The 14,869-nt window shown below is 57.6% G+C and overlaps 3 long non-coding RNA genes across 3 annotated transcripts; all 3 read right to left on the minus strand.

The window, feature by feature from the left end:
- Nucleotides 1–516: 516 nt before the first annotated feature.
- LOC135307775 (uncharacterized) lies at nucleotides 517–4,083 on the minus strand. The gene is made up of 3 exons (XR_010368421.1): nucleotides 3,994–4,083; nucleotides 3,603–3,674; nucleotides 517–590 (listed from the first exon to the last, which is right to left on the minus strand). It is a non-coding gene; the product is annotated as an uncharacterized LOC135307775 (long non-coding RNA).
- Nucleotides 4,084–9,860: 5,777 nt separating this feature from the next.
- On the minus strand, nucleotides 9,861–10,678 carry LOC135308328 (uncharacterized). The gene is made up of 3 exons (XR_010368806.1): nucleotides 10,595–10,678; nucleotides 10,406–10,507; nucleotides 9,861–9,974 (listed from the first exon to the last, which is right to left on the minus strand). It is a non-coding gene; the product is annotated as an uncharacterized LOC135308328 (long non-coding RNA).
- Nucleotides 10,679–12,791: 2,113 nt separating this feature from the next.
- LOC135308382 (uncharacterized) lies at nucleotides 12,792–13,610 on the minus strand. Its single transcript, XR_010368820.1, has 3 exons — nucleotides 13,527–13,610; nucleotides 13,338–13,439; nucleotides 12,792–12,906 (listed from the first exon to the last, which is right to left on the minus strand). It is a non-coding gene; the product is annotated as an uncharacterized LOC135308382 (long non-coding RNA).
- Nucleotides 13,611–14,869: the final 1,259 nt, after the last annotated feature.

A 14,869-nucleotide genomic window follows, 5' to 3' on the forward strand; every position in this document is an offset into this window, starting at 1 on the left:
GGACAACCCAAGGCTGCTTCCTTCCCCAAACAGCCCCAACATCTGATCTGCCTGGACACCAGGAAATTGCAGGGGATCTGAGGGTGGGCATGGCCTGTGGTGCATTTCGGGCTGTCTGCCAGCTGATGCCAAATGCCTTCCTGCAGAGGCTGGGCAGAAGCTGCAGCCAGGCCAGGCTGGGAAACAGCCCTGCAGGGCGTGAAAGCAGCAGTGGGGCAGCAAGGCTGCCAGGGATCCCTTCCTGCTGTGCCGGGCACGGCGTGTCCAGATGTGCATCCAAAGCCCCCGGCTGCTGAGTCCCAGGAGCAGCATGAGGGAAATGCACCCACCTTGTCTTCTCTGCAGACATTCCTTCAGCATTTGCCACATGATTTCTAATGGGTCCTGGAATTTCCTGCCTGCCATGACTTTGGTCTCTCCTGTCGGAGGACCTTAAAAGAAAGTAGTTCCATTTCCCAGGAATGGACCCCACAAAAGCAGGGCTCAGCCTGAGGGGTCAGCAGGGACACACTACTCACCCCTGCCATGGGAGCTGGGCTTTTGTGCAGCATCCAAGGTAGGAGTTGGTGAGGTCGTCCCTGCAGACACGCCTGTAACACAACAGCCACAGAAGCTTCTGTCACCTGCTTCTTACCAGTCAGTCAAACATTACGCCTTGGTGGGACAGTGAGAACATACCTGCAGAATGCTCAGAGGGCTTCACAACTTCAGAGCGCCAGGCTAATGGAGAATCCTTCCCAGCATCCCAGTCTGGAAGCAAACCAAGATGAGAACTGTTTCCATTGTGTGCCAGGGCTGGCTCTGGCCCTGGGCTGGCGGCAGGGCTCCCGCTCGGGGCTGCTCCTGTGCCTTGGGCCTCTGGGCACTCAGGGCCAGCTCCGCAGCAGCTGCAGCGCCAGGGACGTTGCTGCACCAGTCCCGTTTCCCCGGGGCTCTGAACCAGCTCCAGAGGCCTGGAAGCCGAGGCGCCTCCAGCTTTGGCTGCTGCCGGGCCGGGCAAGGGCAGGCCCTGGGGGAAGAGCTGCTGCCACACAGCCCCGGCCAGGCCTGAGCCCGGCACAGCAATTACCTGCTGTGCCTGTGCCCGTGTCTGGCTTTGCCTTCCTTCCTGCAGCAGGGGCTCGCACCGAAGATGGAGTGCTTCCTTCAAGAAATGCCACCTTCCACTGAAGCACTATGTCCATCTCTTGACAAAGGAAGGGAGACAGCTGCATCAGATGGGGCTGTTCCCCACTTGGGCGGTGGCATCAGAGGTAATATTTGTGAAATTTATGGAGCAGGAAAATGGCCAGGTTACAGTGGCATGATGAGAGCACTTCCACCTCCAAACAGCCACCCTTTTCCTAATCTGCAGGGCTGGATATAGTGGGGGATCTCAGGGTGTCTTACAGTTTGGGCATGGCCTGTCAGCTGATGCCAAATAAATTCCTACAGAGGCTGGGCAGAAGCTGCAACCAGGCCAGGCTGGGAAACAGCCCTGCAGGGCGTGAAAGCAGCAGCGGGGCAGCGAGGCTGCCATGGATCCCTTCCCACTGTGCCGGGCATGGCGTGTCCATCTGTGCAGCCAAAGCCCCCTGGCTGCTGACTCCCAGGGGAAGCATGAGGGAAATGCACCCACCTTCTCTTGTCTGCAGGGGTTCCTTCAGCTCTTGCCTCATCTGTTTGGATGGTTCCAGGGATATCTTATCTGTTGTATCTTGGAATTTCCCTGTTGGAGTACCTTAGAGAAAAATAGTTCCATTTCCCAGGAATGGATCCCAGAAAAGCAGGGTTCAGCCTGTGGGGTCAGCAGGGACACACTACTCACCCCTGAGATGGGTGCTGGGCTTGAGTGCAGCATCCAAGGTAGCAGCTGGAGAAGTCTTCCCTGTAGACACATCTGTAACACAATAGCCACAGAAGCTTCTGTCACCTGGTGCCTGCCCGCTTGTCTACAGTTCTTCCTTGGTGGCACACTGACAACATACCTGCAGGAGGCTCCAAGGGCTTCAAAACTTTATTCATCCAAGCTGATGGAGAAGCCTTCCCAGCACCCTCATCTACAATGCAGCACAGATGAGAACATTTTCCAGTGTGTGCTGGGATCTCTTTCTGCCACAGGGAACTGGGCACTGCCAGGGAGTCGGGTAAGGCCATGGGAGCCAGATGTGAATAGACATGGCCAAAGCTGCCCAGGGGCCTGGGGAGCTCTGGGCTGGCTCCTGGTCACTCTCCACACTCTTTCCCTGCCCTCAGCAACATACCTGGGAGGGGTGGCTGCAGCAGTGCAGGGACCTGGGACTCTCCCCCTCACACACAGAAGAAATCCTCCCTAAAGCATGGGGGAAAACTGCAGCAGGCAGTGCCACAGCTATCCATCCTGCCCTCCCTCTGTCCCTCCTGCCCTCCTTCTGTGGGGAAACCCCCCAGATCCCAAGGGCAAACAGCCAGGCCCTCTCAGGACACACTGCAGCGTTGCTCTCCCCCTCTGTCCTTTCCCCACCGTGGGCACCCCGTGCAGTCGCTCCCAGGTTTCAGGACATGTCTCCCATGGAGGGACCCCAGCAGGACTGCTCAGTGCCCTGAGCCTGCTCGGGATAATTCCCCTGGGCTGTGCTGCTCTAGTCCAGGCTGTGCCCGCACTGCCAAACAGCAGAGAGGGCAGCTCAAGCCTCAGCAGGGCTCAGGCCCAGAGGCACAGCAATTACCTCCTGTGCCTGTGCCTGGCATGGCCTCCCTTCCTGGAGCTGAGGCTGGCATGCAACCACTGCTTCCTCCGGGAAATGCTTCTTTCTCCGCAGGCTCTCCTTTCATTTCTGGAGAATGGAGAAGAGACAGCTGGATCAGATGGAAACATTCCTGACTGGGAATGGGGAAGGGGACAATTTCAGGAGGCATCACTTGTGAAAGGAATGCATAAGGATCAGAAAACACCCAGGATTTTGGGACAACCCAAGGCTGCTTCCTTCCCCAAACAGCCCCAACATCTGATCTGCCTGGACACCAGGAAATTGCAGGGGATCTGAGGGTGGGCATGGCCTGTGGTGCATTTCGGGCTGTCTGCCAGCTGATGCCAAATGCCTTCCTGCAGAGGCTGGGCAGAAGCTGCAGCCAGGCCAGGCTGGGAAACAGCCCTGCAGGGCGTGAAAGCAGCAGCGGGGCAGCGAGGCTGCCATGGATCCCTTCCTGCTGTGCCGGGCACGGCGTGTCCAGATGTGCAGCCAAAGCCCCCGGCTGCTGAGTCCCAGGAGCAGCATGAGGGAAATGCACCCACCTTGTCTTCTCTGCAGACGTTCCTTCAGCATTTGCCACATGATTTCTAATGGGTCCTGGAATTTCCTGCCTGCCATGTCTTTGGTCTCTCCTGTCAGAGGACCTTAAGAGAAAGTAGTTCCATTTCCCAGCAATGGACCCCACAAAAGCAGGGCTCAGCCTGAGGGGTCAGCAGGGACACACTACTCACCCCTGCCATGGGAGCTGGCCTTTTGTGCAGCATCCAAGGTAGGAGTTGGTGAGGTCGTCCCTGCAGACACGCCTGTAACACAACAGCCAGAGAAGCTTCTGTCACCTGGTTCTTACCAGTCAGTCAAACATTACGCCTTGGTGGGACAGTGAGAACATACCTGCAGAATGCTCAGAGTGCTTCACAACTTCAGAGCGCCAGGCTAATGGAGAATCCTTCCCAGCATCCCAGTCTGGAAGCAAACCAAGATGAGAACTGTTTCCATTGTGTGCCAGGGCTGGCTCTGGCCCTGGGCTGGCGGCAGGGCTCCCGCTCGGGGCTGCTCCTGTGCCTTGGGCCTCTGGGCACTCAGGGCCAGCTCCGCAGCAGCTGCAGCGCCAGGGACGTTGCTGCACCAGTCCCGTTTCCCCGGGGCTCTGAACCAGCTCCAGAGGCCTGGAAGCCGAGGCGCCTCCAGCTTTGGCTGCTGCAAGGCCGGGCAAGGGCAGGCCCTGGGGGAAGAGCTGGTGACACACAGCCCCGGCCAGGGCTGAGCCCGGCAGAGCAATTACCTGCTGTGCCTGTGCCCGTGTCTGGCTTCGCCTTCCTTCCTGCAGCAGGGGCTGGCACCGAAGATGGAGTGCTTCCTTCAAGAAATGCCACCTTCCACTGAAGCACTATGTCCATCTCTTGACAAAGGAAGGGAGACAGCTGCATCAGATGGAGCTGTTTCCCACTTGGGCGGTGGCATCAGAGGTAATATTTGTGAAATTTATGGAGCAGGAAAATGGCCAGGTTACAGTGGCATGATGAGAGCACTTCCACCTCCAAACAGCCACCCTTTTCCTAATCTGCAGGGCTGGATATAGTGGGGGATCTCAGGGTGTGTTACAGTTAGGGCATGGCCTGTCAGCTGATGCCAAATAACTTCCGACAGAGGCTGGGCAGAAGCTGCAGCCAGGCCAGGCTGGGAAACAGCCCTGCAGGGCGTGAAAGCAGCAGCGCGGCAGCGAGGCTGCCATGGATCCCTTCCCACTGTGCCAGGCACGGCGTGTCCAGAAGTGCAGCCAAAGCCCCCGGCTGCTGAGTCCCAGGGGAAGCATGAGGGAAATGCACCCACCTTCTCTTGTCTGCAGGGGTTCCTTCAGCTCTTGCCTCATCTGTTTGGATGGTTCCAGGGATATCTTATCTGTTGTATCTTGGATTTTCCCTGTTGGAGTACCTTAGAGAAAAATATTTCCATTTCCCAGGAATGGATCCCAGAAAAGCAGGGTTCAGCCTGTGGGGTCAGCAGGGACACACTACTCACCCCTGAGATGGGTGCTGGGCTTGAGTGCAGCATCCAAGGTAGCAGCTGGAGAAGCTGGAGAAGTCTTCCCTGTAGACACATCTGTAACACAAAAGCCACAGAAGCTTCTGTCACCTGGTGCCTGCCCGCTTGTCTACAATTCTTCCTTGGTGGCACACTGACAACATACCTGCAGGAGGCTCCAAGGGCTTCAAAACTTTATTCATCCAAGCTGATGGAGAAGCCTTCCCAGCACCCTCATCTACAATGCAGCACAGATGAGAACATTTTCCAGTGTGTGCTGGGATCTCTTTCTGCCACAGGGAACTGGGCACTGCCAGGGAGTCGGCTAAGGCCGTGGGAGCCAGATGTGAATAGACATGGCCAAAGCTGCCCAGGGGCCTGGGGAGCTCTGGGCTGGCTCCTGGTCACTCTCCACACTCTTTCCCTGCCCTCAGCAACATCCCTGGGAGGGGTGGCTGCAGCAGTGCAGGGACCTGGAACTCTCCCCCTCACACACAGAAGAAATCCTCCCTAAAGCATGGGGGAAAACTGCAGCAGGCAGTGCCACAGCTATCCATCCTGCCCTCCCTCTGTCCCTCCTGCCCTCCTTCTGTGGGGAAACCCCCCAGATCCCAAGGGCAAACAGCCAGGCCCTCTCAGGACACACTGCAGCGTTGCTCTCCCCCTCTGTCCTTTCCCCACCGTGGGCACCCCGTGCAGTCGCTGCCAGGTTTCAGGACATGTCTCCCATGGAGGGACCCCAGCAGGACTGCTCAGTGCCCTGCGCCTGCTCGGGATAATTCCCCTGGGCTGTGCTGCTCTAGTCCAGGCTGTGCCCGCACTGCCAAACAGCAGAGAGGGCAGCTCAAGCCTCAGCAGGGCTCAGGCCCAGAGGCACAGCAATTACCTCCTGTGCCTGTGCCTGGCATGGCCTCCCTTCCTGGAGCTGAGGCTGGCATGCAACCACTGCTTCCTCCGGGAAATGCTTCTTTCTCCGCAGGCTCTCCTTTCATTTCTGGAGAATGGAAAAGAGACAGCTGGATCAGATGAAAACATTCCTGACTGGGAATGGGGAAGGGGACAATTTCAGGAGGCATCACTTGTGAAAGGAATGCATAAGGATCAGAAAACACCCAGGATTTTGGGACAACCCAAGGCTGCTTCCTTCCCCAAACAGCCCCAACATCTGATCTGCCTGGACACCAGGAAATTGCAGGGCATCTGAGGGTGGGCATGGCCTGTGGTGCAATTGGGGCTGTCTGCCAGCTGATGCCAAATGCCTTCCTGCAGAGGCTGGGCAGAAGCTGCAGCCAGGCCAGGCTGGGAAACAGCCCTGCAGGGCATGAAAGCAGCAGCGGGGCAGCAAGGCTGCCATGGATCCCTTCCTGCTGTGCCGGGCACGGCGTGTCCAGATGTGCAGCCAACGCCCCCGGCTGCTGACTCCCAGGAGCAGCATGAGGGAAATGCACCCACCTTGTCTTCTCTGCAGACGTTCCTTCAGCATTTGCCACATGATTTCTAATGGGTCCTGGAATTTCCTGCCTGCCATGTCTTTGGTCTTTCCTGTCAGAGGACCTTAAGAGAAAGTAGTTCCATTTCCCAGGAATGGACCCCACAAAAGCAGGGCTCAGCCTGAGGGGTCAGCAGGGACACACTACTCACCCCTGCCATGGGAGCTGGCCTTTTGTGCAGCATCCAAGGTAGGAGTTGGTAAGGTCGTCCCTGCAGACACGCCTGTAACACAACAGCCACAGAAGCTTCTGTCACCTGGTTCTTACCAGTCAGTCAAACATTACGCCTTGGTGGGACAGTGAGAACATACCTGCAGAATGCTCAGAGTGCTTCACAACTTCAGAGCGCCAGGCTAATGGAGAATCCTTCCCAGCATCCCAGTCTGGAAGCAAACCAAGATGAGAACTGTTTCCATTGTGTGCCAGGGCTGGCTCTGGCCCTGGGCTGGCGGCAGGGCTCCCGCTCGGGGCTGCTCCTGTGCCTTGGGCCTCTGGGCACTCAGGGCCAGCTCTGCAGCAGCTGCAGCGCCAGGGACGTTGCTGCACCAGTCCCGTTTCCCCGGGGCTCTGAACCAGCTCCAGAGGCCTGGAAGCCGAGGCGCCTCCAGCTTTGGCTGCTGCCGGGCCGGGCAAGGGCAGGCCCTGGGGGAAGAGCTGCTGCCACACAGCCCTGGCCAGGGCTTAGCCCAGCATAGCAATTACCTGCTGTGCCTGTGCCCGTGTCTGCCATCGCCTTCCTTCCTGCAGCAGGGGCTTGCACCGAAGATGGAGTGCTTCCTTCAAGAAATACCACCTTCCACTGAAGCACTATGTCCATCTCTTGACAAAGGAAGGGAGACAGCTGCATCAGATGGGGCTGTTTCCCACTTGGGTGGTGGCATCAGAGGTAATATTTGTGAAATTTATGGAGCAGGAAAATGGCCAGGTTACAGTGGCATGATGAGAGCACTTCCACCTCCAAACAGCCACCCTTTTCCTAATCTGCAGGGCTGGATATAGTGGGGGATCTCAGGGTGTGTTACAGTTTGGGCATGGCCTGTCAGCTGATGCCCAAGAACTTCCGGCAGAGGCTGGGCAGAAGCTGCAGCCAGGCCAGGCTGGGAAACAGCCCTGCAGGGCGTGAAAGCAGCAGCGGGGCAGCAAGGCTGCCATGGATCCCTTCCCGCTGTCCCGGGCATGGCGTGTCCAGATGTGCAGCCAAAGCCCCCGGCTGCTGACTCCCAGGGGAAGCATGAGGGAGATGCACCCACCTTCTCTTGTCTGCAGGGGTTCCTTCAGCTCTTGCCTCATCTGTTTGGATGGTTCCAGGGATATCTTATCTGTTGTATCTTGGATTTTCCCTGTTGGAGTACCTTAGAGAAAAATATTTCCATTTGCCAGGAATGGATCCCAGAAAAGCAGGGTTCAGCCTGTGGGGTCAGCAGGGACACACTACTCACCCCTGAGATGGGTGCTGGGCTTGAGTGCAGCATCCAAGGTAGCAGCTGGAGAAGCTGGAGAAGTCTTCCCTGTAGACACATCTGTAACACAACAGCCACAGAAGCTTCTGTCACCTGGTGCCTGCCCGCTTGTCTACAATTCTTCCTTGGTGGCACGCTGAGAACATACCTGCAGGAGGCTCCAAGGGCTTCAAAACTTTATTCATCCAAGCTGATGGAGAAGCCTTCCCAGCACCCTCATCTACAATGCAGCACAGATGAGAACATTTTCCAGTGTGTGCTGGGATCTCTTTCTGCCACAGGGAACTGGGCACTGCCAGAGAGTCGGGTAAGGCCATGGGAGCCAGATGTGAATAGACATGGCCAAAGCTGCCCAGGGGCCTGGGGAGCTCTGGGCTGGCTCCTGGTCACTCTCCACACTCTTTCCCTGCCCTCAGCAACATCCCTGGGAGGGGTGGCTGCAGCAGTGCAGGGACCTGGAACTCTCCCCCTCACACACAGAAGAAATCCTCCCTAAAGCATGGGGGAAAACTGCAGCAGGCAGTGCCACAGCTATCCATCCTGCCCTCCCTCTGTCCCTCCTGCCCTCCTTCTGTGGGGAAACCCCCCAGATCCCAAGGGCAAACAGCCAGGCCCTCTCAGGACACACTGCAGCGTTGCTCTCCCCCTCTGTCCTTTCCCCACCGTGGGCACCCCGTGCAGTCGCTCCCAGGTTTCAGGACATGTCTCCCATGGAGGGACCCCAGCAGGACTGCTCAGTGCCCTGCGCCTGCTCGGGATAATTCCCCTGGGCTGTGCTGCTCTAGTCCAGGCTGTGCCCGCACTGCCAAACAGCAGAGAGGGCAGCTCAAGCCTCAGCAGGGCTCAGGCCCAGAGGCACAGCAATTACCTCCTGTGCCTGTGCCTGGCATGGCCTCCCTTCCTGGAGCTGAGGCTGGCATGCAACCACTGCTTCCTCCGGGAAATGCTTCTTTCTCCGCAGGCTCTCCTTTCATTTCTGGAGAATGGAAAAGAGACAGCTGGATCAGATGAAAACATTCCTGACTGGGAATGGGGAAGGGGACAATTTCAGGAGGCATCACTTGTGAAAGGAATGCATAAGGATCAGAAAACACCCAGGATTTTGGGACAACCCAAGGCTGCTTCCTTCCCCAAACAGCCCCAACATCTGATCTGCCTGGACACCAGGAAATTGCAGGGGATCTGAGGGTGGGCATGGCCTGTGGTGCATTTGGGGCTGTCTGCCAGCTGATGCCAAATGCCTTCCTGCAGAGGCTGGGCAGAAGCTGCAGCCAGGCCAGGCTGGGAAACAGCCCTGCAGGGCATGAAAGCAGCAGCGGGGCAGCGAGGCTGCCATGGATCCCTTCCTGCTGTGCCAGGCACGACGTGTCCAGATGTGCAGCCAAAGCCCCCGGCTGCTGAGTCCCAGGAGCAGCATGAGGGAAATGCACCCACCTTGTCTTCTCTGCAGACGTTCCTTCAGCATTTGCCACATGATTTCTAATGGGTCCTGGAATTTCCTGCCTGCCATGTCTTTGGTCTTTCCTGTCAGAGGACCTTAAGAGAAAGTAGTTCCATTTCCCAGCAATGGACCCCACAAAAGCAGGGCTCAGCCTGTGGGGTCAGCAGGGACACACTACTCACCCCTGCCATGGGAGCTGGCCTTTTGTGCAGCATCCAAGGTAGGAGTTGGTGAGGTCGTCCCTGCAGACACGCCTGTAACACAACAGCCACAGAAGCTTCTGTCACCTGGTTCTTACCAGTCAGTCACACATTACGCCTTGGTGGGACAGTGAGAACATACCTGCAGAATGCTCAGAGGGCTTCACAACTTCAGAGCGCCAGGCTAATGGAGAATCCTTCCCAGCATCCCAGTCTGGAAGCAAACCAAGATGAGAACTGTTTCCATTGTGTGCCAGGGCTGGCTCTGGCCCTGGGCTGGCGGCATGGCTCCTGCTCGGGGCTGCTCCTGTGCCTTGGGCCTCTGGGCACTCAGGGCCAGCTCCGCAGCAGCTGCAGCGCCAGGGACGTTGCTGCACCAGCCCCGTTTCCCCGGGGCTCTGAACCAGCTCCAGAGGCCTGGAAGCCGAGGCGCCTCCAGCTTTGGCTGCTGCCGGGCCGGGCAAGGGCAGGCCCTGGGGGAAGAGCTGCTGCCACACAGCCCCGGCCAGGCCTGAGCCCGGCACAGCAATTACCTGCTGTGCCTGTGCCCGTGTCTGGCATCGCCTTCCTTCCTGCAGCAGGGGCTGGCACCGAAGATGGAGTGCTTCCTTCAAGAAATACCACCTTCCACTGAAGCACTATGTCCATCTCTTGACAAAGGAAGGGAGACAGCTGCATCAGATGGGGCTGTTTCCCACTTGGGTGGTGGCATCAGAGGTAATATTTGTGAAATTTATGGAGCAGGAAAATGGCCAGGTTACAGTGGCATGATGAGAGCACTTCCACCTCCAAACAGCCACCCTTTTCCTAATCTGCAGGGCTGGATATAGTGGGGGATCTCAGGGTGTGTTACAGTTTGGGCATGGCCTGTCAGCTGATGCCCAAGAACTTCCGGCAGAGGCTGGGCAGAAGCTGCAGCCAGGCCAGGCTGGCAAACAGCCCTGCAGGGCGTGAAAGCAGCAGCGGGGCAGCGAGGCTGCCATGGATCCCTTCCCACTGTGCCGGGCATGGCGTGTCCAGATGTGCAGCCAAAGCCCCCGGCTGCTGACTCCCAGGGGAAGCATGAGGGAAATGCACCCACCTTCTCTTGTCTGCAGGGGATCCTTCAGCTCTTGCCTCATCTGTTTGGTTGCTTCCAGGGATATCTTATCTGTTGTATCTTGGATTTTCCCTGTTGGAGTACCTTAGAGAAAAATATTTCCATTTGCCAGGAATGGATCCCAGAAAAGCAGGGTTCAGCCTGTGGGGTCAGCAGGGACACACTACTCACCCCTGAGATGGGAGCTGGGCTTGAGTGCAGCATCCAAGGTAGCAGCTGGAGAAGCTGGAGAAGTCTTCCCTGTAGACACATCTGTAACACAACAGCCACAGAAGCTTCTGTCACCTGGTGCCTGCCCGCTTGTCTACAATTCTTCCTTGGTGGCACACTGAGAACATACCTGCAGGAGGCTCCAAGGGCTTCAAAACTTTATTCATCCAAGCTGATGGAGAAGCCTTCCCAGCACCCTCATCTACAATGCAGCACAGATGAGAACATTTTCCAGTGTGTACTGGGATCTCTTTCTGCCACAGGGAACTGGGCACTGCCAGGGCGTCGGGTAAGGCCATGGGAGCCAGATGTGAATAGACATGGCCAAAGCTGCCCAGGGGCCTGGGGAGCTCTGGGCTGGCTCCTGGTCACTCTCCACACTCTTTCCCTGCCCTCAGCAACATCCCTGGGAGGGGTGGCTGCAGCAGTGCAGGGACCTGGGACTCTCCCCCTCACACACAGAAGAAATCCTCCCTAAAGCATGGGGGAAAACTGCAGCAGGCAGTGCCACAGCTATCCATCCTGCCCTCCCTCTGTCCCTCCTGCCCTCCTTCTGTTTGGAAACCCCCCAGATCCCAAGGGCAAACAGCCAGGCCCTCTCAGGACACACTGGAGCCTTGCTCTCCCCCTCTGTCCTTTCCCCACCGTGGGCACCCCGTGCAGTCGCTGCCAGGTTTCAGGACATGTCTCCCATGGAGGGACCCCAGCAGGACTGCTCAGTGCCCTGCGCCTGCTCGGGATAATTCCCCTGGGCTGTGCTGCTCTAGTCCAGGCTGTGCCCGCACTGCCAAACAGCAGAGAGGGCAGCTCAAGCCTCAGCAGGGCTCAGGCCCAGAGGCACAGCAATTACCTCCTGTGCCTGTGCCTGGCATGGCCTCCCTTCCTGGAGCTGAGGCTGGCATGCAACCACTGCTTCCTCCGGGAAATGCTTCTTTCTCCGCAGGCTCTCCTTTCATTTCTGGAGAATGGAAAAGAGACAGCTGGATCAGATGAAAACATTCCTGACTGGGAATGGGGAAGGGGACAATTTCAGGAGGCATCACTTGTGTAAGGAATGCATAAGGATCAGAAAACACTCAGGATTTTGGGGCAACCCAAGGCTGCTTCCTTCCCCAAACAGCCCCAACATCTGATCTGCCTGGACACCAGGAAATTGCAGGGCATCTGAGGGTGGGCATGGCCTGTGGTGCAATTGGGGCTGTCTGCCAGCTGATGCCAAATGCCTTCCTGCAGAGGCTGGGCAGAAGCTGCAGCCAGGCCAGGCTGGGAAACAGCACTGCAGGGCATGAAAGCAGCAGCGGGGCAGCGAGGCTGCCATGGATCCCTTCCCGCTGTGCCGGGCACGGCGTGTCCAGATGTGCAGCCAAAGCCCCCGGCTGCTGAGTCCCAGGAGCAGCATGAGGGAAATGCACCCACCTTGTCTTCTCTGCAGACGTTCCTTCAGCATTTGCCACATGATTTCTAATGGGTCCTGGAATTTCCTGCCTGCCATGTCTTTGGTCTTTCCTGTCAGAGGACCTTAAGAGAAAGTAGTTCCATTTCCCAGCAATGGACCCCACAAAAGCAGGGCTCAGCCTGTGGGGTCAGCAGGGACACACTACTCACCCCTGCCATGGGAGCTGGCCTTTTGTGCAGCATCCAAGGTAGGAGTTGGTGAGGTCGTCCCTGCAGACACGCCTGTAACACAACAGCCACAGAAGCTTCTGTCACCTGGTTCTTACCAGTCAGTCACACATTACGCCTTGGTGGGACAGTGAGAACATACCTGCAGAATGCTCAGAGGGCTTCACAACTTCAGAGCGCCAGGCTAATGGAGAATCCTTCCCAGCATCCCAGTCTGGAAGCAAACCAAGATGAGAACTGTTTCCATTGTGTGCCAGGGCTGGCTCTGGCCCTGGGCTGGCGGCAGGGCTCCCGCTCGGGGCTGCTCCTGTGCCTTGGGCCTCTGGGCACTCAGGGCCAGCTCCGCAGCAGCTGCAGCGCCAGGGACGTTGCTGCACCAGTCCCGTTTCCCCGGGGCTCTGAACCAGCTCCAGAGGCCTGGAAGCCGAGGCGCCTCCAGCTTTGGCTGCTGCCGGGCCGGGCAAGGGCAGGCCCTGTGAGAAGAGCTGCTGCCACACAGCCCCGGCCAGGCCTGAGCCCGGCACAGCAATTACCTGCTGTGCCTGTGCCCGTGTCTGGCTTTGCCTTCCTTCCTGCAGCAGGGGCTTGCACCGAAGATGGAGTGCTTCCTTCAAGAAATACCACCTTCCACTGAAGCACTATGTCCATCTCTTGACAAAGGAAGGGAGACAGCTGCATCAGATGGGGCTGTTTCCCACTTGGGTGGTGGCATCAGAGGTAATATTTGTGAAATTTATGGAGCAGGAAAATGGCCAGGTTACAGTGGCATGATGAGAGCACTTCCACCTCCAAACAGCCACCCTTTTCCTAATCTGCAGGGCTGGATATAGTGGGGGATCTCAGGGTGTGTTACAGTTTGGGCATGGCCTGTCAGCTGATGCCCAAGAACTTCCGGCAGAGGCTGGGCAGAAGCTGCAGCCAGGCCAGGCTGGCAAACAGCCCTGCAGGGCGTGAAAGCAGCAGCGGGGCAGCGAGGCTGCCATGGATCCCTTCCTGCTGTGCCAGGCACGGCGTGTCCAGATGTGCAGCCAAAGCCCCCGGCTGCTGACTCCCAGGGGAAGCATGAGGGAAATGCACCCACCTTCTCTTGTCTGCAGGGGATCCTTCAGCTCTTGCCTCATCTGTTTGGTTGCTTCCAGGGATATCTTATCTGTTGTATCTTGGATTTTCCCTGTTGGAGTACCTTAGAGAAAAATAGTTCCATTTCCCAGGAATGGATCCCAGAAAAGCAGGGTTCAGCCTGTGGGGTCAGCAGGGACACACTACTCACCCCTGAGATGGGAGCTGGGCTTGAGTGCAGCATCCAAGGTAGCAGCTGGAGAAGCTGGAGAAGTCTTCCCTGTAGACACATCTGTAACACAACAGCCACAGAAGCTTCTGTCACCTGGTGCCTGCCCGCTTGTCTACAATTCTTCCTTGGTGGCACACTGAGAACATACCTGCAGGAGGCTCCAAGGGCTTCAAAACTTTATTCATCCAAGCTGATGGAGAAGCCTTCCCAGCACCCTCATCTACAATGCAGCACAGATGAGAACATTTTCCAGTGTGTACTGGGATCTCTTTCTGCCACAGGGAACTGGGCACTGCCAGGGAGTCGGGTAAGGCCATGGGAGCCAGATGTGAATAGACATGGCCAAAGCTGCCCAGGGGCCTGGGGAGCTCTGGGCTGGCTCCTGGTCACTCTCCACACTCTTTCCCTGCCCTCAGCAACATCCCTGGGAGGGGTGGCTGCAGCAGTGCAGGGACCTGGGACTCTCCCCCTCACACACAGAAGAAATCCTCCCTAAAGCATGGGGGAAAACTGCAGCAGGCAGTGCCACAGCTATCCATCCTGCCCTCCCTCTGTCCCTCCTGCCCTCCTTCTGTGGGGAAACCCCCCAGATACCAAGGGCAAACAGCCAGGCCCTCTCAGGACACACTGGAGCCTTGCTCTCCCCCTCTGTCCTTTCCCCACCGTGGGCACCCCGTGCAGTCGCTGCCAGGTTTCAGGACATGTCTCCCATGGAGGGACCCCAGCAGGACTGCTCAGTGCCCTGCGCCTGCTCAGGATAATTCCCCTGGGCTGTGCTGCTCTAGTCCAGGCTGTGCCCGCACTGCCAAACAGCAGAGAGGGCAGCTCAAGCCTCAGCAGGGCTCAGGCCCAGAGGCACAGCAATTACCTCCTGTGCCTGTGCCTGGCATGGCCTCCCTTCCTGGAGCTGAGGCTGGCATGCAACCACTGCTTCCTCCGGGAAATGCTTCTTTCTCCGCAGGCTCTCCTTTCATTTCTGGAGAATGGAGAAGAGACAGCTGGATCAGATGAAAACATTCCTGACTGGGAATGGGGAAGGGGACAATTTCAGGAGGCATCACTTGTGAAAGGAATGCATAAGGATCAGAAAACACCCAGGATTTTGGGACAACCCAAGGCTGCTTCCTTCCCCAAACAGCTCCAACATCTGATCTGCCTGGACACCAGGAAATTGCAGGGGATCTGAGGGTGGGCATGGCCTGTGGTGCAACTGGGGCTGTCTGCCAGCTGATGCCAAATGCCTTCCTGCAGAGGCTGGGCAGAAGCTCCAGTCAGGCCAGGCTGGGAAACAGCCCTGCAGGGCGTGAAAGCAGCAGCAGGGC

The sequence above is a fragment of the Passer domesticus genome, chromosome 9, assembly GCF_036417665.1.
Source record: "Passer domesticus isolate bPasDom1 chromosome 9, bPasDom1.hap1, whole genome shotgun sequence".
Taxonomy (NCBI): Eukaryota; Metazoa; Chordata; class Aves; order Passeriformes; family Passeridae; genus Passer; species Passer domesticus.